We start from the raw sequence: 24,156 nt of genomic DNA on the forward strand, positions 1-24,156 counted from the left end.
GGTTCCCTTACTAAGTTCAAGTTTGCCCTCATGGGCTAGAAAGAGATTGGAAATGGCAGGACACATGCAGGGGGATAGGGCTGTGGGTAAAGGAGTCAGGGCAAACCTTTGAGAACTCAGAGTCACAGGATGTCACATCTTTACCACAACTAATCCCACTCCTGCAGTGTCCTGGATGGGGAGGCGGAGTTCCCCCCAGGGAACAGCAGGTTGAATGGCAGAACTGAGTCTACAGGGCATGGGAGGCATGGGCGATGGGTGGAGGCCTTGAGACCCAGCTAGGGGTCACACGTGCTAATTTAAGAAAGCAGGTCCTTGTGGTCAGGATACAGGAGAATCACAAGGCAGCCAACTGCAGACGGAGGTTGGCATCTAGGGAACTGAAAGGCAGCCGAGAGCTTGTTCTGCCTTCTTCCTTCTGTGGCACATTGTTTCCTGGTTTCTCTGGGCAGACCAAGTTCATCCACGCCATTCTGTAGGGACTTCTGCTTTCCCATGGCTTTGTGTTGTCATGGTCATAGAAATGACACTACAATGACAGCCATGGGGAGCCTGCTGCAGACCAGGTCCGTTCCACATGCTTGCTATGACTCAGTCTCACAAGAACCCTGTGGACTAGCCACTGTCAAGATCTCAGTTTTACAAATGGGAAACTGAGGCATAAAGTAATGGCCCCAATCTGCACAGCTAATGCGTGGTGAAACTGGGGAGTGAAGCCTGGTGCTCTGAGCCACTCTGAATACTGTCTTGGAGTCCAGCACCAGCTGCTGGCCCACAGATCTGGATCTCTATAACAGCATCTTTTCAACAGGAGAGGTCCAGAGAGCGGTGTGTAGTTGCATGTCCAACCTTGGCGGTGGCTTGTGAATGGGGGTGGGAGAAAGGGGATGGTTCTCTAAAAAGGAAATGTGGACAAAGGAGGAAGTGCTGGGCAACTTCCTGTGCCAAGGATTGAGGAAGGAGGGAAAGAGAGGTCCCTGAGACCCCTGCCCAGGCGATGACCTCCAGCCGAAGCTGCAACTGGCAAAAGGCTTCCGGGCAGAGGAAGCCCATCTGGTGTGGGTTCTGGATGCCATTGACTCCTTCTTTCCCCTGTCTCCAGGCAAACCTGTTCCTGACCAGCCTTCTTTCCAGGGCCAGTGTCCCTTCTCTTATCTAAGGGACTCAAACAGCAGAGACCTATGACCTTGACATTTAAAAAACACATTTCTTCTCTGTTGGACTGGGAGTCGCAAAGATGTTGGAAGGGAAGTTCAACCCTGCGGTCTTTCGGGAGGGGTTCCATTCTCTGTGGTTCTCCTGACCACCAGGCCCTGGGGGCTTCAGGCTGTGTGCCCTGGCAGTGGTCCCTCTCGGAGGTGCAGAGAACTTGAACCCAGCGGCCTGAGCTCTCCTTGAGAAGGAATCAAGATGACAGGCCCAGGAGCACCGGGCCCTTGGTTGTGTGGGAGAGAAGGAAGCTCACGGGGAGACTTGAGGAGGCTCTGCTTTTCATAGAACAACAGGGAGTGGCACCTTCCCACTGGGGCAGCTGGGGCCTCCAAGGCACAGGACAGTCTCCAGATGGCACAGAGCCAGTGCCATGGTAGAGCCTTTATACATGTCAGTTACCACTGTGAGGGATCGATACCCCTAACAGCCCCTCCGTGCGTCATTGTAGACGGGCTCCAGGTCGTCACCTGAGTCTTTGCTAAGCCCTTCACGCAGCCTCTTGGTTTCGCCGTCCTGTGGACGAAGTGCCCCTCCAGGTGGGCGTCCCTGGTAGTGGGAAGCGCTGCTCGGCCGCTGTCCCTGTTCCTGGCCGTGTTCCACTGGGTGTCTCCTGGTTCTGAGCATCTGGCCTCCTCTCTTGGCCTCACTCCAGGCCGGAGCCGCTGGCAAAGTTGACCAGAACTCCCCTCTTTGAAAGCTTCTAGTCACTTCCCTCCCACACAAACACATTTCCCTTCTGATTTTAATAAGTTCATTATCTGACTGAAAAAGCCAGGCTACTGTCAGGAGAAACCCTGGGGACAGAAGGCGGGTGGGGTGTGGCCATGCAAGTGTGATCCAGTGTGTGTGTCTGTGGGCAAGGCCATTCTTGGGTTCTCTTGGGTGATACAGAGGCCTGAGCTGGGGCTGGCCTTCCTACAGCACCTCGCCTCCCTGGAAGGCTCAGTCTCCATGGCCACCCAGCCCTGAGCCCTGGTTTTATTTCTGGACTGAGCATTCTCTGTCAGAATTGCCATCTCCTTCCCTGTCTTAGGGTCTGGGCAGGATAACTTGGAACAAAATCCAAAGTCACCTGTGCTCTCTCCCCCTCAGCTTAGGACGTGTCTTACATGCCAGAGCCCAGCACCAAATCTAGATGCCTACCTTCTGTTGTGCTCTGTGACTTTGATTCTCCTTTCCTTACTACTTGGGCTCTGGCACTGTTACACGTACTCCTAGGCCAGGCGTATGGGTTCTGACCTTCTTCCATTTCTTGTCATGGTGTGAATGATAGCAGATGCCTTAAAACTCAGAGTCGTGACTTCCAGCAGCATACCTATAAATCTCCATCCCAGCGCCTCCTGAGACCAGGAGCAACTTGTTGGAGCCCGTCTTCTGTGGGGCAGGTCATGGTTTGGCTGAGGTTCCAGGGGTTAATCTCCAGGGTGACACCAGATTTGTCAGCAGAGGTGCCATGAGCCCCAGCTCTAGGACTTTCCGGTCTTTTCTGCTGCAGTTGTAACTGACAAGTGGCTGCTGTGTCATGTGAACAGTGAGATAAAGCAGGCACTCAGCTCAGCACGGCATGTAAAACAGGAATCACTTGAATGTCACCGCCATTGTTACCCAATGGATGTTAAAGCCTTTCTGCTACTGAAACAAAAGAGAAAGAGCCATGAGCTTTCCCGTGTTTGTTTACTCTGGGAGCCTTGGAGGACAGGTGGCAGCATTCAGAGCATGGAAGATAGTTCCTCCCTGAGAGCAACCCCATCGTTTGGGGGTCACACTTCATGGTGAATAGGAACTTCTGAGGATAGGAGACCTCCACAAGAAACCGTCTGCGGTGTGCATCACTTGCTTCCAATTCAAACCGTCTTTCTGTTTTGCTCCTTGTGTTTCTAACACTGTAGGAGAGCCGGGACTCCCTCCTGCTCTTGAGATGGTTCTGCTGTCATAAACAGAGCCTCTCCAGTTTGCAGCCACTTAGCTGGATGGTCTGTGTCCCATCTAGTTGTATTTGGATTATCACTTGAAGCAGGAGAAGGCTGGTTTGTTTCCTAAAACTCTTGAAAGTTAAAACAAAACACCACAATTTTTGTTACAAAGAAATAATGCAGGTTCATTTCAGAAAACTTGGAGAATACAGACAACAAGAACAAAAGAAAAGAGCTAAAAATAAAGTTACCCATAATGCTGTGCCCAGAGATCATCACTGTCCAGATTTTAGTAGATCAGTCAGGAGCTGTGGCACACGCCTGTAACCCCAGCTACTGGGGGGTTGAGGCTAGAGGATCACAACTTTAAGGCCTCAGCAACTTAGAGAGGCCCTGTCTCAAAGTAAAAAATAAAAAGGGCTGGAGATGTAGCTCAGTGGTAGAGCACCTCTGGGTTCCACGCCCAGTACTAGAAAAACATTTTTTTTTAATATTTATTTTTTAGTTGTAGATGGACACAATACCTTTTATTTTATTTATTTATTTTTATGTGGTTCTGAGGATGGAACCCAGGACCTCCTCACACATGCTAAGTGAGCGCTCTACTGCTGAGCCACAATCCTAGCCCGGTGAGTATGTTTTTTAAACCTCTGTTTATTTCTACCCCTATTCCTGCTCTAGACCCATCGCTTATCTATAAAAAAAACACCCTTGCACAGTACATGTACGGTCAGTGATTATGTGTTTGTACATTGTATACTTTGTAGTCTGGATTTCCTTAAATGTTTTTATATTATTAATAATTCTGTAGCATTTATAATGGATGCCTCACACCTTTCAATGTTCTATATGCAATAATGTTTAACTATATTACTTTATAACAAAGTCTTTTTTTTTTTTTTTGGTACCAGAGATTGAGCCCAGGGGCACGTAACCACTGAGTCATATCCCCAGCCCTTTTCATATTTTATTTAGAGACAGGGTCTCTCTAAGTTGTTTGGGCCTTAGTTGCTGAGGTTGACTTTGAACTCACTATCCACTTATCTCAGCCTCCCGAGCCTCTGGGATTACAGGAGTGCACCATGGTACCCAGCTACAAAGTCTTCTTAACACACCTAGAGCAAGCCCTTGTCCACGCAGGCCAGAGCAACACACACTTCATGAGAATTTCTCTGAGCTGGGAGGATGGTTCTACCTGTGCACCACACAGGTAACATCCTGTGAGAGAGGTTTTGATAAACAAAGGTAAACGCTGGTTCTGGGGGTATGGAAGGAATCAAAAACTATGGTGTTTTTTCAAAGTAGTTAGCAGCAGTTTTCTTCCTATATACCCAGCAGAGGCCAGAAAACAGTTATTGATTGTGGAGCCATTTGTCGGCAACAACAAACTGGCCAGGGGATTGCATTTGCTCTGAACACAAAGGTGTGTGAAAAATTTTGGCAAGTGTTTGGAGGGTCACAAAATAAGAATGTCCCCACACCAAATGAGTGTTGGGTCCTTGTGGCTGCTCTCGTCACCCACCCAGGGTCCATGGCCTTCCTGTTTTGTTCTGGGTGTGTTTGCACCTAGCTCAGGGGGCTTGTTCACTCTCCAGCTGCCCTTGCAGGTAAGGGTGGGCACCTGTCAGGGGCTCTGGAAGGTTTTGAGTTTTCCAGTAAAAGAGCTGAGTTTTTTTTTTTTAATTTTAATTTTTTAGGTGTAGATGGACACAACATAATGCCTTTATTTTTATGTGATGCTGAGGATGGAACCCGGGTCCCGCCCGTGCGAGGCGAGTGCTCCACCACTGAGCCACCATCTCAGCTCCTGAGTTGGGTTTTTAGGCCAATTTTACTGAAGATGCTCACGTGACATTCAGGAGGAAGTGAAGTAATATGGTGGCTTGTTACAGTTTCTTGGGAATATTTACTTATGTGTTAGACACTGGTCCTTTTGGTGCACTGTGCCATTGAATTATCAGAACACCCTCTCAGGTATTGTTAAGAAATCTTCATTTTGTAGAGGATGAAGTGGAGCTTTGATATATTCTAGGAGGGTCCAAGGTGTTGTGGGTGATCTTTGTGAGTTATGAGTGGTTTGGAAAACAGAAGATGAACAAGTGGAGTTTGGATTTCCCACCCAGAATGAAGAGGTGTCTCCTCTAAGTGGCACTGGAGATGGCACCCTGGAGGACCACAGCCTGGCCCCAGAGCGCTGGCAGAGCTGGCCACAGATGCCAGCAGCTGCCGCAGTTTCCCCAGGAGCAAGGTTTGTGAGGTCAGCCTTGTCTGGGCGGCTGAAAGGCAGCGTGATGTCTGGCCCCAAAGAGGACAGGCGGGTGGAAGGGGGGCTGATTAAAGAGCTGTCCTTGTAAAGGGGCTGCTTTGAAAATCAGTGTCCCTGGGTGGGAAGTGTCTGGCACACGCGTTGGAGCTTTGCCCTGGCTTTGGGTTCCTTCTTTTCAGTCTGTGGTGTGCATGGATATTTACGAAGAGGTTCGTTAGGCTGAGGTGGGGTGTGAAGCTGCGAGCCTGCTGGGCCTGCTGGGGGGTCCCCAAAACCAGCCCCATGAAGGATGCGAGTCCAGCCAGACTGACCCACTGGCCATTGGTGCAAGTGCAACTGCTCATCCTGGCCAGGGCCATGTGGCTTCCCTGTGCGTGACAAGGTGTGTCAACTGGGAGTCAACCAGACAACAGGGCTGGATGAAGAGGAAGTGTCACCCTGGCTGGCATTTACAAGCACAGCGGTTCCGTGCTGCCTGTTGGACCTTGTTCTAGAAGCCACAGCAAAGTCACTGAAGTCACCGGAGATGTCTTTCCAGAACATAGGTCTACTTATGCACAGACGTCCTGGTGGCTCCCCAGGCCAGACGTCAAGGCTTAGCTTGTCCCCCTTGTCCCAACAGCTAATTTTCCACCTCATACTCTGTCCCCCTCCTTCTGGTATGGCAGGATGTTCTGTGCTCCTGGATGACTCTGGTTCTCTCCGCGCTGGTGGCTTTGCTCATCCTGGAAAGAGCCGGGTGCCTCCTGCTGAGCCCCAGCCATCTTGTTGCAGGCTTTGTCCCTCAGGAGGGCTGCGCGGCCCCTCTTCTGTGCGTCTTTGCCAACTTCCCCGCCCACTCCAGCACCTGGCGAGACCTTTCCACGTGCTGTGGTTCGTCCTCACCACAACCCACACTGATGAGCAGTCCCCGACTCGGCAGTGCTGGAGCTGGGTCTCACAGGAGGCGCTGGGTCCCTGGGCGGAGCCAGGAATGGGTTGACAGCTTTCTCACATGAGGGGTTTTTGCCCTTCAAGGATCTGATTGTCATGGTAGTGGGTTGTGCAAAGCTAGTCCACCCCTGTGTTCTGTATCTGTCATGTGCACCTGCTTACCCCATGTTTTGTCAGGAGTTGAAGCCGTTGGAGGCCCTCACCAATGAGGCCACCCAATGTTGGACTTCCCAGCCTGCAGAACCATGAGCTAAAATAAACCTCTTTTCATGTAAAATTATCCAGACTCAGGTATTCTGTTATAGTAATAGAAAACAGATGAAGACCACCACCACAGGACTCTCTATCCAGAAGTCCATCCTCAGGTCTCAGGGTGATTGGTTTACATCTCTCCCTTGAAGGAATGACCAATTTGGTGATTGTCTTAATATCCCTGTGCCTGGCTCAGTGCTTTCTACTGGGAGCATTGAAAATTTTGTTGGGCAGAATAGAAGGTGGTTTCCTAGTTCAAGTGATAGTCCTTGCTTCACTTCTGTGGGGCACTGCTGGTTGTTATCAATGCCCATTCTATGGTTTTGCTAGTCCCTTCCCTACCAATAGTGAATGCTATTAGGAACTGTCATGGAAATCACCATAGCAGGGCAGAGGTGGACACACTCGTAGAAAGGGAGAGTGATAGACTGGTGGACAGACCTACAGATATTATGTGCACACTGAACTTGAAGTATAGGAGAGCCATCGGGACAGAGCACTTGACACCAAGTCAGACAGCCCTGGGCTCAGGTCCACACTCTGCCAAGCTGGCTGAGCAACTCTAAGTAAACTGTGTAATGTCTCAGAGCTTTGGTTTCTCCACCTATTAATTGAGATGACCCTGGCAGAGAGGCTCTGGGGATGAGTGAGACTGTGGACGGTGGACAGAAGGCTCCAGGCCCAGGGCAGTGCTGCAGGTGAGCTCCCAACAGGTGCTTGCTTCACGGTGAACTTGCCCCAAAACAGCTGGTCCTTGGCCAGGAGGAGGGGGTTTAGGACACATGCTTGGTGTCTTAGAAATGGGGTGGGGGTTGTTCTTCCTGGTTCCAGATGGAAGAGTCTAATGTGCAGAGACAGAGCCAAGCTCCATTCAAGTCCTAAGAGGCACGGTCACTTAAGCTGGGCTTCCCTGGAGGCCTTTAAGCACGGGGTTCTGCTTCCACTGACAAGGTTGCAGAGGGACACCAGCCTTGAGGTGAGTGGTTGAACTGAGAGTCTTCTACTAATGTTTGAAAGGGATGATCTGTGATTTTGGGGAAGCGGCCAGTTCTAGAAGAAAAGTGAGCCAACCTATGTATCTGTGCATATGATTTTTTATGTGTGCAGATGGAACCCAGGAGTGCTCTGCTACTGAGCTACATTTAGACAGGGTCCTGCTAAATTGCTGAGGTTGACCTTGAACTTATGATCCTCTTGCCTCAGCCTCCTGACTAGCTGGGTCCACAGATAGCCCCCCTGCACCCAGCCAACCCGTGTGTTCTTTACAGTAATTGGCCTCAAGAAGAACGCGCTTGGTTTGGACAGCTAGCAGCTGGGAGGGCATGTGCACTGGGAGCACTCAGAAGGCCAGCACCTCTGGAAGCACCCCTCTACTCGGGGAGGAGACACTGCTGCAGCCAGGGACCCCTCCCTCACCTCAAATCCCAGCTCACCCAATGGATGAAAGTATGAGTTTATGATTCTGCAGAGAAAGAAGATCATCAGAACCTGGGATTCCAGCACTGCTTACCGATGTCACGGTCCTGTTCTAGAACGTCTCTGCTAAAAATTCTTCCTGCACTCAGAGGGCATCATTAATCTTTGAGTATGTTATAATCATCTCTGAGTACTGTTAGTTCTTATCATAAGCTAGGAGGAAAAATTCGTTTTGGGTATATATCCTTCTGTTGGACCCCACACCTCTTGGAAGTCCCTGGCATATGCCGCAGCTCACCCCAAACTATTACCCGTGCATCCTGCCTTCGGCAAATGGTTTGGGTTCCTTTGCAAACAGCCTCCAATGGGGAGTCCTGGAAGCAGAACCCTCCCTCTCTCTGCCTCCCTAAGAACAACAAGAGTCAACAAATCTGGAACCCTCGCCTCTGTCCCCTTGGAAATAGTTGTTACTGAGAATCAGAGTCAGCCCACAGTGCAGATGGCTTGATTCAAGTGTCTCCTCGGGGAGAACACGGCTGCAGGAGTATATATAGCCGGCTCTTGTCAGATTCCGTCCTGTTGCTACTTATCACTCCATAAATCAGTAAACAGCAGCATGCCACCACCAGCGCCAACCGTCAGCCGGACAGATTCGAGTGCCTGTAATCTCCTCTCCACTTCCTTTGAGCTCTGAGGAGGAGAGGCTGCTGGAGGACGTTTTATTCCATCACTTTTGCTGTTTGATGTTTAACAGGAGGACGACGGTGGCCTCTTGGTCGCCTCTCCAGACTGATCCAGGACCCGAGGGAGTGGAGGTCTACTGCAGGTGGAAGATGGAATGGAGACCACAAGGACCCAGGGGAGGAGGGATGAAGAGCCACGTCCTCCTCCTCCCTGGGTTTGTCCTGGCATGGCTTTCCATCCTGTGAGGCAGGTGGTGGGATAAGAGAGAGTCCGGGCGCTAGGCTGGGAAGCAGCCTCATCCCTAGAGAGCCAGGGAAGGGGCTGCAGGTAGAGCCCAGGGGGAAGACACTGGAGGAGACTGGAGACTTGGAATGCCTGGGGCTCCCTTGGGACTGCAGCAGGGCAGGGGAAATGGTGGGCAGTCAGCACTGGCCTGAGGTTGGGATCTAGGGTGTCTTCCCTTGCAAGGGCATTAAAAATTACCTCCTGATAATGAATGTCAGAACAGGTGAGTTTGTGCATGGAAGGTGGGGGTGTGTTGAGCCCCCCGAGGATGTCGGCATTGCCAAAAACAGCACTGGTTTTCATCAACGAGAGGGGGGGGGACGGCATGGGGGGGTTGTGATTTTGATTAGTGGGAATCTGTTTGACAGGGGTAGAAACTTCTGGTTTCCTGTGGAAGCAACTTTCAAAACAAGCCCCTTGTGTAGAATCTCCAGCATCTTGAGTGTGGACTGAGTCGATTTGAACCTATTCAAACTTCATTCTATCCTCTCGCTTTTGTTTTCCCAATCAGAGGTCATGTTCCTTAGAGATACAGAGACAATGGGCTCCAACTTTGGGTGCCGCAGTGAATTATCACTGCCTTTATCTCTCGGGTGCTGGTGGAGTTTATCCAATAACAGATGAAGGGCAGTGGGCCAGGGGCTCTGGGTGCAGATGGTGTGTCATTTTCTTAGATTGAGCCAGGAAAGTAACTTAATGGGATTATCCAAAAGTGAGCGTTTAAGTGACAAATGACAACACTTTCCTATTGCTAGGAACTGAGTCTGCTCCTGGGAGGGGGAGACACTTGGTGAGGAGAGAAGGATTCAGGGATTGGGGAGAAGCTCAGGTCCTGGGAGGCAACTTGGGGAAACATGGGATCAGGACAGACCCTGTGGGAGGAAGGGGGGGCTAGGCAGATGTGCAGAGGTGGCGAGTGGCTTGGTGTGTGGGCTGCAGGGCATCCTTTATCTGTGGTTCATAAAGTTTTACAAACAGTTCCGTCTCCACATCTAGGGTTCTAAATCTGTAGATGCAATCAACCAGGGATCAAAAATACCTTTTAAAAATTGTGTATGTTTTGAACCTGTGCAGACTTCTTTCTTTGTCCTACAGTATCATAGTCATTTTATAGCACCTACATGGTATCCGGTGTCACGAGCTATCTAGGGACGGTTTGCAGCACATGGGAGGCTGTGGGTGGGTCCCAGTGCAAATCCTATGCCATCTTATGTGGGCATCCTTGATCAGCAGGGGTCCTGGGATCAATTCCCCATTACTGAGGGATGATTTGTGTTGTACTTATTATGTTTAAGTATTTACAGAATTTCTATTACAACTTCCACATCGATTCATAAATTATGGAGAAATGCATATTTTAATTTCTAATTGATTAAATTTTTAAGATAAATTGTATTTCTTCACTGTGTTGGGAATTAACCCAGTGCCTTACACACACTAGGCAATATATATCTCTAGCCCTTAAAGTAAATTTTAAAATCGAGGCTTATTTTAATCACCCTGGGTGAAGAGAAATAGCATGATACCTGATCCTTGAAAATATTTTGAGGGTTCTTGAGGATTAGTGCGTGTTGACTTTGGCAAAAATTCCACGTGTCCTAGAGAACAGTTTACACGGGCAACATGGTGTTAATGTCTTAGTGTCTTCTTTTACTTCTCAGCCTTCCCTTTTACCTGGAACATGACCCTGGGGGCACTTCATCACTGCAGAATCCTTAGGTTCTTCCTGCTTTGCACAGATACCGAGTCAAGTCTTCGATTCTCTTAGGTGTGGCTATTCATCTTCACAGTTCTACATTCTTAGAATCAGCATTTTCCCAAGGCCACCCACCTTTGGTGTTTGCTTGGAAGTCTGATGTTATAAACCTCTTTCTCCCCTTGAGAATTTCTACTTTCCTACTGTAAGCTCAGCCACGCACTCACGACATGTCGAGTGCCCTTCTTTTGTCATCTGTTTGGTGGTAGGATGCTATTTCTCTGAAGCGCCATATTGCCAGATGTAGAACTCTCTAGATATTCTTTACCGAGTAGGTAAAGTTCATCCTTTCTCACCTTTTTGAATGAGTCAGGAGTAAAATATAGTCCTAGAGAATACCCACTTCCAACTTCTGGTGAGAAAGAGACAGAGCTGGGTACAGAGAGCCCTTCCAGCTAGAATACTTGACCTCAAATTTCATATCCATGTGTCTCTTGATTATTAATACAAAGATGACTTATGAGGAAATCCAAAGAAGGAAAGAAAGAGTATCACAATACTTAGAAGGAATGGAAAGAGAAAGAATGAAGGCAAGGGGGAAAAAAGGGACAGACTAGGTCTTGGTTTAGACATAACTGTCCAGTGTGCATGGCCATTGACAGAGGTATATGCTCTGGACACTTAGATTTTTGGAAAGGGTCTTCTCAATAAATCAGTTAATAATTCATTAACATTTTGTGTTGCTTGGTATTGAGCCAGGCCCTCATGCATGCTAGTCAAACATTCTACCACTTAGCTACACCCCTACAGCTTTTTTTATTTTTTATTTTTATTTTTTTGTTTTGAGATAGGGTCTTGCTCAGTTGCTGAGGCTGGCCTGGAACTTTGGCATCCTCCTGCCTCAGCCTCCTGAATTATTATGATTACAGGTGTGCACTACTGTGTGCCCAGCTATAATTTAGTAATAGTAAATAGAGAAAATACAAAGATTGATTTCCTACTATGTTTGTGCTCTGACTTGGGAGCTCTCTGGATCAGGGTTCAAAACATAGGAAGCATCCTTTGTATTAAGGGCTTCAATTTAGTTTGCTCGAGAAGATGAAACCAGCAGTAAGAATCATGTGCAGCCTGTAGGATATGCCTGTGTGTAGAGGGTCACACTGGCAACCAGGGCTCACTTAGGGTGAGCGCCCACCAGCCACTCAGGCTGCGTCAGAGGGGAGGTGGGGGAGTGGGCGTGGGAGGGGAGGTGGGGGCAGTGGGCCTGGGAGGAGAGGTGGCGGAGTGGGCATGGAAGCATAGATTATATTTTAGAGGGGCCAAGAGAAAGGCAGGGACCAGCTCTGTGTATAGGAAGTGTCCCGTGTTCCTGGTAGAGGCTAATTGTGGAGCAGTCTGCCTGGTGGTGTAGATCCTCAGACTATTCTGTTTGTCTCAACACACTGTTTTTGAAACCTCATATAATTAAAATACGAATTCTTGGTTGATAAGTAGTTACTTCAGAACATAATTGGACTATGACCAATATATAAGATAAGCTCTTCTTGGACAGTAATTATATAAAAATCAGTTGTGGATTTTAATTTTTCTATAATTTGCAACTTTCTAAATCTGTGAAATACCTTCAATGAATAATTAGTTGGTATTTGCAAATGCTTAGCTCTCTCTAGAGATAGGTGCTATATTAATGTAAAGAAAAAGGCCCTGGATGTCAAGCTTAGTACCTCTGAGCCTGGAAGGACCAATTAGCCCACAAAATAAATTCCTAGAACCAAAGTTGATTTGATGATCTGTTACACAGAGGAGTCAAGGGAAGGCAACAATAATCACAAGTGATTTAGCCAGGAAAAAAGAGGGGAGGGTCTGAACACCAGAGAGAGAAGAGTCTTGATTTTTATCTTGTTTTTCATGATAGCTCAACCAATGTCTGCAAAGGGGAAGATGGTATTTTAAGCCAGTTTTGGGCAAGGACAGGAGGCTCAGCCTGTCATTGCTGTGCATAACCTGGTGGATGTTGTGAAACAGCAGGGGTGGGTACCAGCCCTAAGTTCTGGTAGGTAAAACCTCAAGGCAGATAAAATGTCTTTTGAAATAAATGGAAGCCATTTGATGGTAGCCTGGGAGATTACAAAAATCAGGCATATATTGAAAAAGAAGAATGGCTTTTCTCATAGGGGAACTGGGAGCTCCAAGAAATAATGTGTGTTACAGTAACTAACCAAATCTCATTCCTCTCTCTGGAACCGTCTTCCCTGAATAAATACTATATATTAGCTTTTGGTTAGAGGCATGTAGAAAGGCCCAGTTATGTTTCTGGGCCTAGGCTGGGACTGCAATTCTCTGGAAGCCGATTTCTTACTGTCGGGCTTGATTTTCTCACTGGCTCATCTCCACCATTCCTCCCATCCCTCCTGGGCTCTGTTTCCCTGCAAGCCCGCATCCTGCAGCCAGCGCCAAATCTTCCTCCTGTTATTCCACTTCTATTGGAAATTGCAACACTTTCTTTTCTTTTTTTTTTTTTAGGTTAAAGACTTGAAAACATCATTATAGAAAAAAAATGTTCCTTTCTGTTTCTAACTTAATCTCCCTTTCTCACTGAGTGCCATGCCCGGAAGAGATGTACTGAGAGGTGGCTCTGCTAATTCCAGTGGTAATTCCTCTAATGAGTGAGCTTGAGCTGCCGTAAGAACTGCCATAAGCCGGGTTGTATATAAACAGGAGCTTTATTTTCTTCCCTTCTGGAGGCTGGAAGTCTGAAATCAAGATGCCAACATGGCTTGGGCCTGGTGAGGGCCCTCTCCCAGGTCAACTGGCCACTTCTTCTGCGTCCTGGTGTGGGGAGAGCCTGGGGCCAGCTCTGCAGTCTGCTCTGAAGGCCCTCACCCCATGCACGAGGGCTGTGCTCTCAGGGCCCAGTCGCCTTCCAGTTCCCCACCTCCAGATACCAGCTCACTGGGGATTAGATTTCAGCCTGGGAATTCGTGGGGATCATGAGTGTCAGTCCACGACACCCCCGTTTTACAGGTGAAGCAAAGTGGGGCCAGAGAACTTGGAACTCACGGCAGAGCCATGAAAATGGGAAGCCATCAGAAGAGCGCCCCACAGGGCTATTAACTGTGCCATTGAATGGCCCCTTGAATCTGCAGGGGCGAGTTCTGTACCTTCAACCCACTGCACATGCAGAATATTTGGAAAAAAAAAATTCCAGAAAGTTCCTAGAAGAGGAACTTGATTTTGCTGTGTGCCAAGTACTGTGCTGGGTCCACATAAACGAGGCCATGTGGACCTCGTTTCTTGTTCTGAGAGGTGTTGGCCTCACACTCTGCTCATGTGCTGTAAGGTTGCACCCGAGCTGAAAATATACGGGCTGTTTCCTCATCATTATTCCTTAAAAAATACAAAAGCAACTATTTATGAAGCATCTACGTTGTAGTAGGCATTATCCATCATTGAGAGATGCTCTAAAGCACACAGGAGGATGGGCACAGGTAGGTTCTATGCAAATCCTGTGTCATTCCATGTAGGGCACTTGAGCATTTCTGGATTTTCTTGATCGAGCATTTCTGGTATCTGCAGGGTGAGAGTAGGGTCCTGGGACCAATTTCCCGTGGACACCAAGAGGCAATGGATCAGAGAGGCTGATTAATGAGATGGATGTGCTTAATTAATTAATGAGATGTGCTTCAGAGGCAACACTCCTCAGCTTTAGCTTGTCTGTTTTGCATTCATAGAAGGTGGAAGCATTTGTAGGGCACACTGGGTTAGCTTGGGCTAATGATGAAGGCCCACCTGCTACCTTGGCTGCTGAGGGAGTCAGGCAGCCCAGCCGCCCTGCAATCCAGTATGGACTCGTGGGGTAAGCATGTGTGAATAGGCTTTGGCTTTGGCAGGGGATGGGAGCTTTGGCCAAAAGGCGATGGCGACTGGCAAGAGGATGGTTTGTGTATCCAGGTTGGTTGGATGGGTTCAGGCTGTGGGCACCAATGAGGTGTAGGCGTGGCCAGCTGTGTGGTCGGTGCAGCCTGAGCAAGACTAGGGTGGCCTGACCCCAGGAAAAAGGAGGCCCAGGTTGCTTGGGACAGCTGGGGGCAGAATCCAGGAGGACTGTGGGAAGGTCGGGCCTCGTGGCTGGGGGACCTGACCTGGGACAGAGCTGGTCTCAGAGAAAGCTGAAGGCCAGGCTGAGCTGCACAGGGGCCAGTGGGGAGGGGACAGGCGCTCAGGCAAGCGCTGGCAGGGAGTCTCTGAGGACTTCCTCTCACTGTGGTTGGTGCCCCATGCACAGCCACACATGGTGATTCTTTTAAGCTCCCCAGAGGGCAGAGGGGCAGCTCTCAGGAAATGTGCCACACCCTTCTTGGAGGCTGCTGGCCAGCTCAGAGGCTGCCCTCCAGCTACAGCGGGGCAGGGTTCTCTCCTCTTTCTCCAAGAAGCATTGCCTCAGCCACAAGCAGATGATGATTTCCAGCCTCTCGCCTTAACTTCTTGCAAAAATTGTTTTCCTTTTTTTTTTTTTTTGCATGATAAAAGCAGTCTTGTGTAATTTAGATAATGTGAAAAATATGGACAAGGACAAAATGTGAATAAAAACGCCCACCATCTTGTGTGTTCTTCTGGAAGGTGTTTCTGTACCTTGCTGTAGGGTGGCGCACACCGCTGGGTCACAGGCCTGGCTTGGAGCCTGCCTGGCCGCTCGTCAGCTGTCTATCGTAGGCAAGTTCCTCACCCTCTCTATATCTCATTTCACCACTTATTTCAAATATTCACTAACAAAAATTTTAACACGCCCGTATTAATGGCTCTGATAAGAATTAAATAGCGACGCATGCGTATAAAATGCAAAGCAATGAATGCTTAGCCAAGGATAGTTTTTTAAAAACAGGGATCATGTGCTGTGTGGCCTTTTAAGAAGTGTTTTTAAATTTAATGGTGTCATGTGAGTATATTATATGTGAATTATTCTTACAGAACAGTCATGGAGAATCTGCACTGTGTTTCTGATCCCAGATGCTTACCCTCGGATGCCCTGCCACGGCTGGACCACAGGGTTCAGCCTAGGAAGTGGTAAGAGTTAAAAGCACTCCAGCAATCACTTCTAGGTCTGTTGTGGCCGGTTTTATATTGGAAAATACTGTTTTGCCCTTTAGTAAGTCTATAGTCTGCACGTCTGATTTTTCATTATTTGAGTCCCTGCAGTTAAAAGTTTACATAGGAAATTAAGAGCTATCAAATATTCACTAGCAAACTTTTAAAATTAGACCCTATTCAAACATAATTCTGTTTCACACCAATGTGTGTCGTAACCATGGTTCAGCCAGCTCGCAGATGATTTTTGGGTTCTGGCCTTCACAGTGTAAACAAAAGCAAACAGAAATCACAAGTTTTGCAAATAGTGAGGGATTTCACGAAGTGGATAAACGTGTTCTAGTAAAATGGCTCGAATTGCTCTGAAACCTATTGACAAACAAGGATCTGGCACGTAACATGAATATTAGGAACTCAGGCAACTGAGTATCAGAAGATTAAACAGGATCAAGACACTAAAATGGGAAAATCTGAAATACGAAAGGTTAGAGAATGATATTTAGGCCTTCTAAATATTTTGTAAAAATTACACTTTACTGATTGCATCAAGGGTGTGGTGAAGGGTGAGGTCCCTGTACCAACATACAATTTTTTTTTTTGAAAAAATTATGCCCTGACTTCCAGTCAACCCTTAAATCCTTTTTATTTTAATCTAAGAATATGGTTAGATTTTTTTTTTCCATTTGGTACTTGGGATTGTATCCAGGGATGCTCTACCACTGAGCCACATCCCCAGCCCTTTTTAGTTTTTATTTTGAGACAGGGTCTCACAGAGTTGCTGATGCTGGCCTTGAACTTGCGATCCTCCTGCCTCCTGGTTGCTGGGTTATAGAAGTGTGCCACTATGCCTGGCTCTGATTAGAATTTTAACCTACATATTATTGAATGTACATCACAAACATCTCTTCATTCACACACACACACACACACACACACACACACATTTTCTTTTTCTTCCAGTGCTGCAGACTGAACCCAGGCCCTCTGTCACTGAGCTACGCCTCTTGCCTGTCTTCATTAATTTCCATTTTATTTTGAAAATGATTCACAGTCAAAATCTTCTCTTTTTACATGGAGATTTTGGTCCCTGTTTTACACATATCTCTTTTGGGGGCCAAATACCCTGAGATGATGCAGACCTGAACGTGTTTTTTTTGGGGGGTGATGGTACCTGGGGATCGGACTCAGGGGCACTCAACCACTGAGCCACACCCCCAGCCCTATTTTGCATTTTATTTAGAGACAGGGACTCACTGAGTTGCTTAATGCCTTGCTTTGGCTGAGGCTGGCTTTGAACTCGTGATCCTCCTGTCTCAGCCTCCTGAGCTGCTGGGATTACAGGCATGAGCCACCACGTCCTCGGTTGGTTCTTGTTAACAACCAATGCTCTAGGAGTTTCTGCACACCACGCAGGAACCAGGGCAGCTTGATCAGTGAGCTGCTCGGTTTCCTGGTGACCATGACTTCAGTGGACTAGACGGAGGGTCCACCTGAATGAGCATGCTTCAAAGTTTTGTGCTTCTGCCACTCTTCCTCGTGCTCCTCCTTGTGCTCTTTCACGCCTCCTTCCCACCTGGGAGGGGCTTGCAGGGAAGGTGTAGCAATTCCCTGTTCTGGAGAGCTTCACAGCAGTCAGGAGAAAGAATATCACTTCTGAACTCCTGAGGTATCCCTCTGCCTGCTCTGGGACATCGCATGTGAGCCATGAGTCCCCAGGGCCTCTCTGGATGGGGACCTTGCCCCCTCTCCCTGTCTCTGCCATCTGTGTTGGTCTGGCCACAGCAGGAAAGGCCCAGGGTACCTGTCCCATTGGGCGTTTGCTCCCACCCTGCCTCCCTCGATTTCTGCAGGCGGGTTCACCTCTGGTCTTGGAACTAACTGCCCTGCTGTGGTCCCAGAGGACCCGTGTCCTTCCTGTCCGGCCCTTCTGGCTGTGGCCAATGTGCTATTCGGAACTTTCATCCCTTTGCATCTGTGTGTTTTCCAAATTAGTAGTTTGCTCTTGTGTGTTGACCTTTTAAATATTCTGTGTTTTGATTGGTTGGTCTTATCATGCTCTCTCATTTTCAGCCTGGCTAACCCTCCAGGGAAGAGGTGAAACAGCTATCCAATAAAAATACAAAATACTGAAAAGGTCAAAATACACGATTACAATAAATTACCATAACTCAAACAGGGAAGCAGGCATTAACATTCTGATGGTACGGGGTGGAGTTTGGCATGAGCGTTGGAAGTGGCAGCGCTGTAATGCATCTGGATGTCAGAGTTCACCCAGAAGAGAGTCAGCGTGCTGACACCGGAGTGCGGACGTCATCTTGGGGGTCTCCTCCCTGCTGTGGCCTGCGTGGCTGAATAACAGGGCCTCTGCCTCGAAAGAACTGCTTTTGCCGTTTTTCCTTTTGTCCCCAGAAGTGGGGGCAAGTTGGAAAAAAGCAAAACAAAACAGAACAAATACAGTCTTTGCAAGATGAAATTCTGAAAGCAGGCTGGCCCGGGGCCAGTTTCACTGTATGCTTGAGAGAGACCCAGAGCAGCCATTTTATTTGTTTTGTTGCCTGGGTTCTGTGGGCTGTCAATTTGTACAAGCTAGAAGCATAGTTTTCAAAGTCCTTTTTTATTTTTTAAAAAAGACTATTTTAGTTGTCGATGGATCTTTATTTCATTTATTTATTTTCGTGTGGTGCTGAAAATCAAATCCAGTGCCTCACATGTGCTAGGTGAGCGCTCTACCACTGAGCTACAGCCCCAGCTCTTCAAAGTTCTTTTATTTCCTGAGCAGAAGGCATATTTATTCTAGGAGTGCTTCACACTCTGGGGCTGAGAACAGGGAATCAGGACTAGGCTACCTAGTTCTCATACGATTCTTCTGTGGACTTGCTGCAGCTCATGCGAGTTATGAAACACTCTTCACTTCGTCTGCCCTATCAAAACACCAGTCATTGTGAATATCACACTAGATACAGGGGATGAAAGTGCCCAACATCGTGTCTGCCACTTTGCAAATCTCAAGCTATACATATTGTCCCTTCCCTACCTCCTGAGCTCTGTGAGCTTGGAAAAATTCCTTGACCTCTCTGAGCCCTGGCTGCCCTCTTTTTCTAGAGTCAGAAGAAGCTTAGTGATAAAGAACACAATTCAGTGACTTGCCAGAAAGTCCCCTCCTCCCTCCGTCCCCGAAGCTGAAACTAAATGAATCAAGCCTCCAGCCTGGAGAGCCATTGCATACTGGTCGGATCAATAAGAACTCCATTTTCCCGGAGACGTCACCAGCAGACAGCACTGGTGGCCACTGACAGCTGGGCTGCCGGCAGCTGTGGCCTGCTCACCTCTCCTGCCTGTCACCTAGTAATGATGGCTGACCCCCGCAGGGGGCAGGGTGTGCCATCAAAGCCTGGCAGCACTTCAGGGGACAGGGCCTCCTGCTCCTGGGCAGCCACAGCCTAATCGTCTCCTGCTTGAACAAATTATCTCTCAAGTGGCAGCGTGAAGAGCGCTGTGTTAATCTACTAAATCATAAACCCTCCCGCCGTGTGACGCCGCCATCCAGACAGATACTAATCTGCAGCCGCACTGTCAGTTTTGGTTTTGACACCAACACTCTGAATTGCCAACAGAAAATCGTATTTGACATTTAATTCCAATCATGCAGAGCCTTTTATTGAAAGCGCTGTCAGTTTACCTTTATTTGGGAGAAGGGGAGACAATGTGCTCATGTCTTCCGGTATTTTTTTTTTCCTTGAAGGAGGTGGGGGTGGAGAGGAAAAGGAGGAAAAAAAAATCAAACTTCAGATAATATACCCGTTGAAGAAATAGTTTAATCCTCATGTCAGCCCGACGCTACATCCACTCCTACGTGCCTGTGGTTTTGTGTTCTCAAATTTGCTGCGTTTCAGGGAATCTTCATCATTTGACACAGATTAGGCATTAATTCAGGACAAGTGGGAGGGGGTGGGTAGGGCAGGGGAGTCGGTGCTCAAGGGGTACAAAATTCCAGCTCAGAGGACGGGGTTTGGTGATCTGTTGTACAGGATTTTTCGATGGGTGGGACCTCTGGTCTATTATGAGATTGAAATCAGGTATCAGACAGGACTGGAAATGGAGAGAAATGTCAGTTGTAGCAGTGTTTAAATCTCCCCTGCCATGGAAATGCCACCTTTCTCCAGTTGAGTCCTGTGGGAAATGAAGGGCTGGAGGGACGTGGTATGTTCAGAGAGCAGGAGAACCGGCCTTTCAAATCAGGTTCTCAAACTTGAGAGTGCTTTAAAAGCAGCTGGAGTTGCTTGTTAAAAAGTAGGTCTACACTCTGTGCCACCTTCAGAGTTTTTAGCTTAGGGCTCGGGCCTGAAAAATTACAAGTTCCCAGGAGGTGCTGATATTGCTGACCTGGAATCACCCCACTTTGAGAATCATTGCTTTAAAAATCAATACAATTGTTCGCCCTTTTGCTAGGCTTTACTTTGTACAGTTTCAGTTTCCTGTGTCAACTGTGGTCTGACTATATCCCATGGAAAATTACTGAAGGAATCTATTAATAAGTTGTGCAGTTGGCTGAGTAATGTGATCAAGTCTCATGCCATCTACTTCCATTCCACCCAGGATGTGAATCATCCCTTTGTCCAGTGTATTCATGCTGTATATGCTACCCTCCCATCAGTCACTTAGTAGCCTTCTCAGTTATCAGATTGTGGTACTGCTGTGCTTGTATAAAAATAACTCTTATTTTATTTAATAATGTCCCCAAATCACAAGAGTAGTAATGCTGGTAATTTTATTACAGCATTGTGTTATAATTGTTTGATTTTATTACTCATCATTGTTAATCTCTTGTTGCTCCTTAATTTATAAATTAATCTTTGTCACAGGCATGTACACATGGGGAAAAAAACCCCAGTATATACAGGAACCTGCACTATGCATGATTTTAGGTAACAAGCCCTAAAATCGATGGATAAATGGGGACCACTTCATGGCCAGTGACCATCAGGGCAGAATGTTCCCTGAGACGAAAGAAGAGGCCTGGAGAAGTATTTACTTCCCAATGACACAAAAATCATGTCAGAACTTTTAGACGTGACAGGCAGGTCAGAATAGGACCCCAAACCAACCAACATGGGGCTGACTGTGTGGTGTGGCTGCTCTTTCCCATCACATTTTGCCTCCCCCATGTTTTGGCTGTCCTTGTGACAGGGAGAAGGGACCAAAGACCTAACCGAAGGTGACTTAACTGAGGCACTGAAGATGAAATGACAGGTGGGACCTTGGTTAGAATGACATGTGCTTGTTATTCATGGGGGTCCTCAGGGAGAGTAGAAAGAGCACGCATGGCCTGGGACTCAGGAAATTCTGAGTTAAACTTGAACCTTGGCTTTTTACTTGACCCTGACTTGAGAGCTGTAAATCTGAGTCACTTCATCTGTACAGTGGAATGATTAAGGCCCATCACCTGGAATTGCTCTGCAGGGTGAGAAGATGCCCCAGTACAAAGCTTGACAGAAGGTAGGTTCTCAGTCAGTGCTTCCTTTCTTTCCTTCAGATGTCTGTCCTACGGTGTGTGTGGGGTGTGTGTGTGTGTGTGTGCGCGCGCGCACGTGCGTGTGTGTGCATGTGTGTGCGTGTGTGCGTGTGTGTGTAAGTGTGTGTGTGTGTGTGCGCGTGTGTGTATTTATTTTCTACCAGTTAGAAGAGCTAAGCTAGCATTGACTCCACGCGGTCGTCGAGCAGTTGAATTGCTTGGACTCTTGCTTGGACTGTCCCCTTGACTTGGAGATGGTTTCCTTACTTGCCCCTGCACAGGTCAGAGCTGTGTCTCCATGAGAAGGTCCTGAGAGGCCACTTGTCTACCTGAGCATTTGGGCTGGAGAGGAGGTCAGAGGAGGGAGGAGAGGTGGGGTTGCCCCTCTTTTTGGGCTTGAGGACCCTGTCTTCATAGCACCTTCTGCTGCCAGGGGGAGAAAGGCCAGGCCCTGCAGCGGGAATCCCGTGCAGGATGCTGCACAGAAGGAATCCTCCCTGTGTGACTCTGACACACAGCAGGTGGTCTATCCCCATGGCAACAGACAGAGGAGGCCAAACTTCCCCTGGGCCCTGAGGCCAGCGCATGTGGCTTCTTGCGGGCAGCTCTGCATGACCTCTGGCCCGCCCAGCTGTGTAGGCCAAGCCACTGTGGCTCTTGGCTGAAGGTCTTCTCTGAGGCCAGGTGCTACGGACACACAGATGGATAGATGTGGTACCTGCATGGTCCTTGTCCCAGGACTAGTGTGTCTGGTGGGGGGATATGTAAACCCCAGATTCTCTTTTCTTAGGAAATGTGTTATAACAGGACCAAGTAAGATGAGGAATGACAGGCAGGTGAAGACCATTCCAACACAAGGTAATCAGGGCTCTCTCCTGAGGAAGATGGTGGCCCGTGCTGGTGGCTCAGTGGGTAGGTGAACACTTTAGGTGGCGTGAAAGAGAAGGCCATGATGATTTTTATGAGAGGAGACTGACTTTGGAAGGGGAGGCTAGCCCCAGCCAAGGAACTGCTGCTTCTCACCAGGGGATAGTTTAGCAAACAGAGTCTGAGAGCAGAGGTTGGGTACAGGTGCCCACAGGGGAGAAGCTCAGGGGTAAGAACTGGGTCACACAGTCAGCAGGACTGACGGCAGGCTGACTGCTCAGATTATGGAAGCAAAGCTCATTAATTCTCCTCAGTTAGAGACTCGGGAGGGGCCGAGTCTCCACCTGGGACCAGGGCATTCGAGGAGGGCTCAATGGGCAGGGTTAAGGGCAGAACTTTATCACACTGGCTTCACCCTGGGGGAAGGTGGTGAGTGTCCTGGACAAGGCCCTGGAGGCCCTGGGGCCACCTGATCCAGAAGTAGTCTGTCTGATACTGCAGGGAGAAGCTGGAGAAGAAAGATCGCGTCGGGGCCATTGGTCTTGTGCTGTTGAGGACTTTAGCCCATTTTCTGAAGATTCCCAACTTTACAAGGGAAGACCTTCTTAAATGATCCTGCCTTTCTCTTTTCCCCATTTTCCTGTTGTATCCGTCCATTTTCAATTCTATAATAAAACACCTGAAGCAGGGAGATTAATAACGAAGAGGTTCTGTTTTGGAGGTTGGAAATCCTGGATCTGAGACCCGCTATGTTTAGCCTCTGGTGAAGGCCCCACGGTCTGGGTCACTACATGGTGGGTGGCATCATGGCAGGAGTGTGTGAGAGGGGAGATCCCATGGTGAGATTCAAGCCAGGCTTTCTCTTCTGCATAACTCATGCTCACAAGAACTCTGTGTGAGACCAACAGTGATTCCCTCCTGGTCAGCCCACCAGTTGACCTCCTTAGCTCTCCCTAGTTCCACCCTTATTGTAATCCACCATACTGGAGATGGAACCCAGGGCCTGTCTGTGTCTGGGTGCCAAGTGCTGTACCCCTGTACTGCGTCCCAGCCAGGCCCTGCCCCCTGTCAACATCGCCCCAGTGGGGTCCAACTCCAGCCCCTTGGGCCTTTGGGGGACCACTCACGCCACACCACCCACCATTCCTTGGGAGTGGAGATGGCATGGAAAGCCGTGCCCCTGCTCTGCCACCTGCCTGTCGGCACATGCTTCCTGCTGGAAGCCGCCTCTGTCTTCTGCTGTGCGGAGACTGCGAAGCAGCACTAGCCTGGTGGCCCAGGCAACAGCAGGGACCGACATTGTTGAGAAACACGGAGGACGTGTGAATTGGCCATTTCACACCGCGGCTCTAATGCGGCCGCCCTCCCAGGCGGTGATGAACAGGAGGAGGATAGCGAGATTGGGTTTTCGGCTCCTGCTACTTTCTGGGGCAGCTGGCTGCCAAGCAGGCTTGTGAAAACTTGCAGTCATCAAGTGAGAGCCACCTGACCAGGGGCCGACGCTTCCCTGTCCGCCCGGGTGTGTGTGCTCCGTCTCTCAGCAGGACAAGTCCCAAGCAGAGCCGGCCTGATCCTGGGGACTGCGCCTTCAGTCCCAACCCGGGCAGGAAGCCCAGCACAGAGCCTCCCGGGGGTGCACGAGTGTCTCCCAAACACGTACTAGTGACAGTGACGGCGACACACTCAGAGAATCCTGGGAAACATAGTCATGGGAAGATACAGTTGCTGCATCTCGGACCCCTGAATCTAAAGAAAAAGGATTCACCTGGAGCATGACCTTTGCTGCTGTCAAGGTCACTGTGTCAACCTGGATCAGTGAACTTAAGCAGGTCTCCGAGTCTCGGTTCCCCAGCTTCCTGGAGTCTTTACTAGGACCCTAGAAGACTGAGCATGCTTAGGCACCGCACACCATGGCTGCCTGGGCATTCTGGCTGCACAGCATGGTGGTTGAGGACGTAGGCTCTGGGGCCAGTCTCTGGGTTTGAGGCTTGACTCTAATGCTTGACCTTCTTCTTTCTCAGTTACCTCGTCTGTA

This window comes from Marmota flaviventris, chromosome 19, assembly GCF_047511675.1.
Source record: "Marmota flaviventris isolate mMarFla1 chromosome 19, mMarFla1.hap1, whole genome shotgun sequence".
Taxonomy (NCBI): Eukaryota; Metazoa; Chordata; class Mammalia; order Rodentia; family Sciuridae; genus Marmota; species Marmota flaviventris.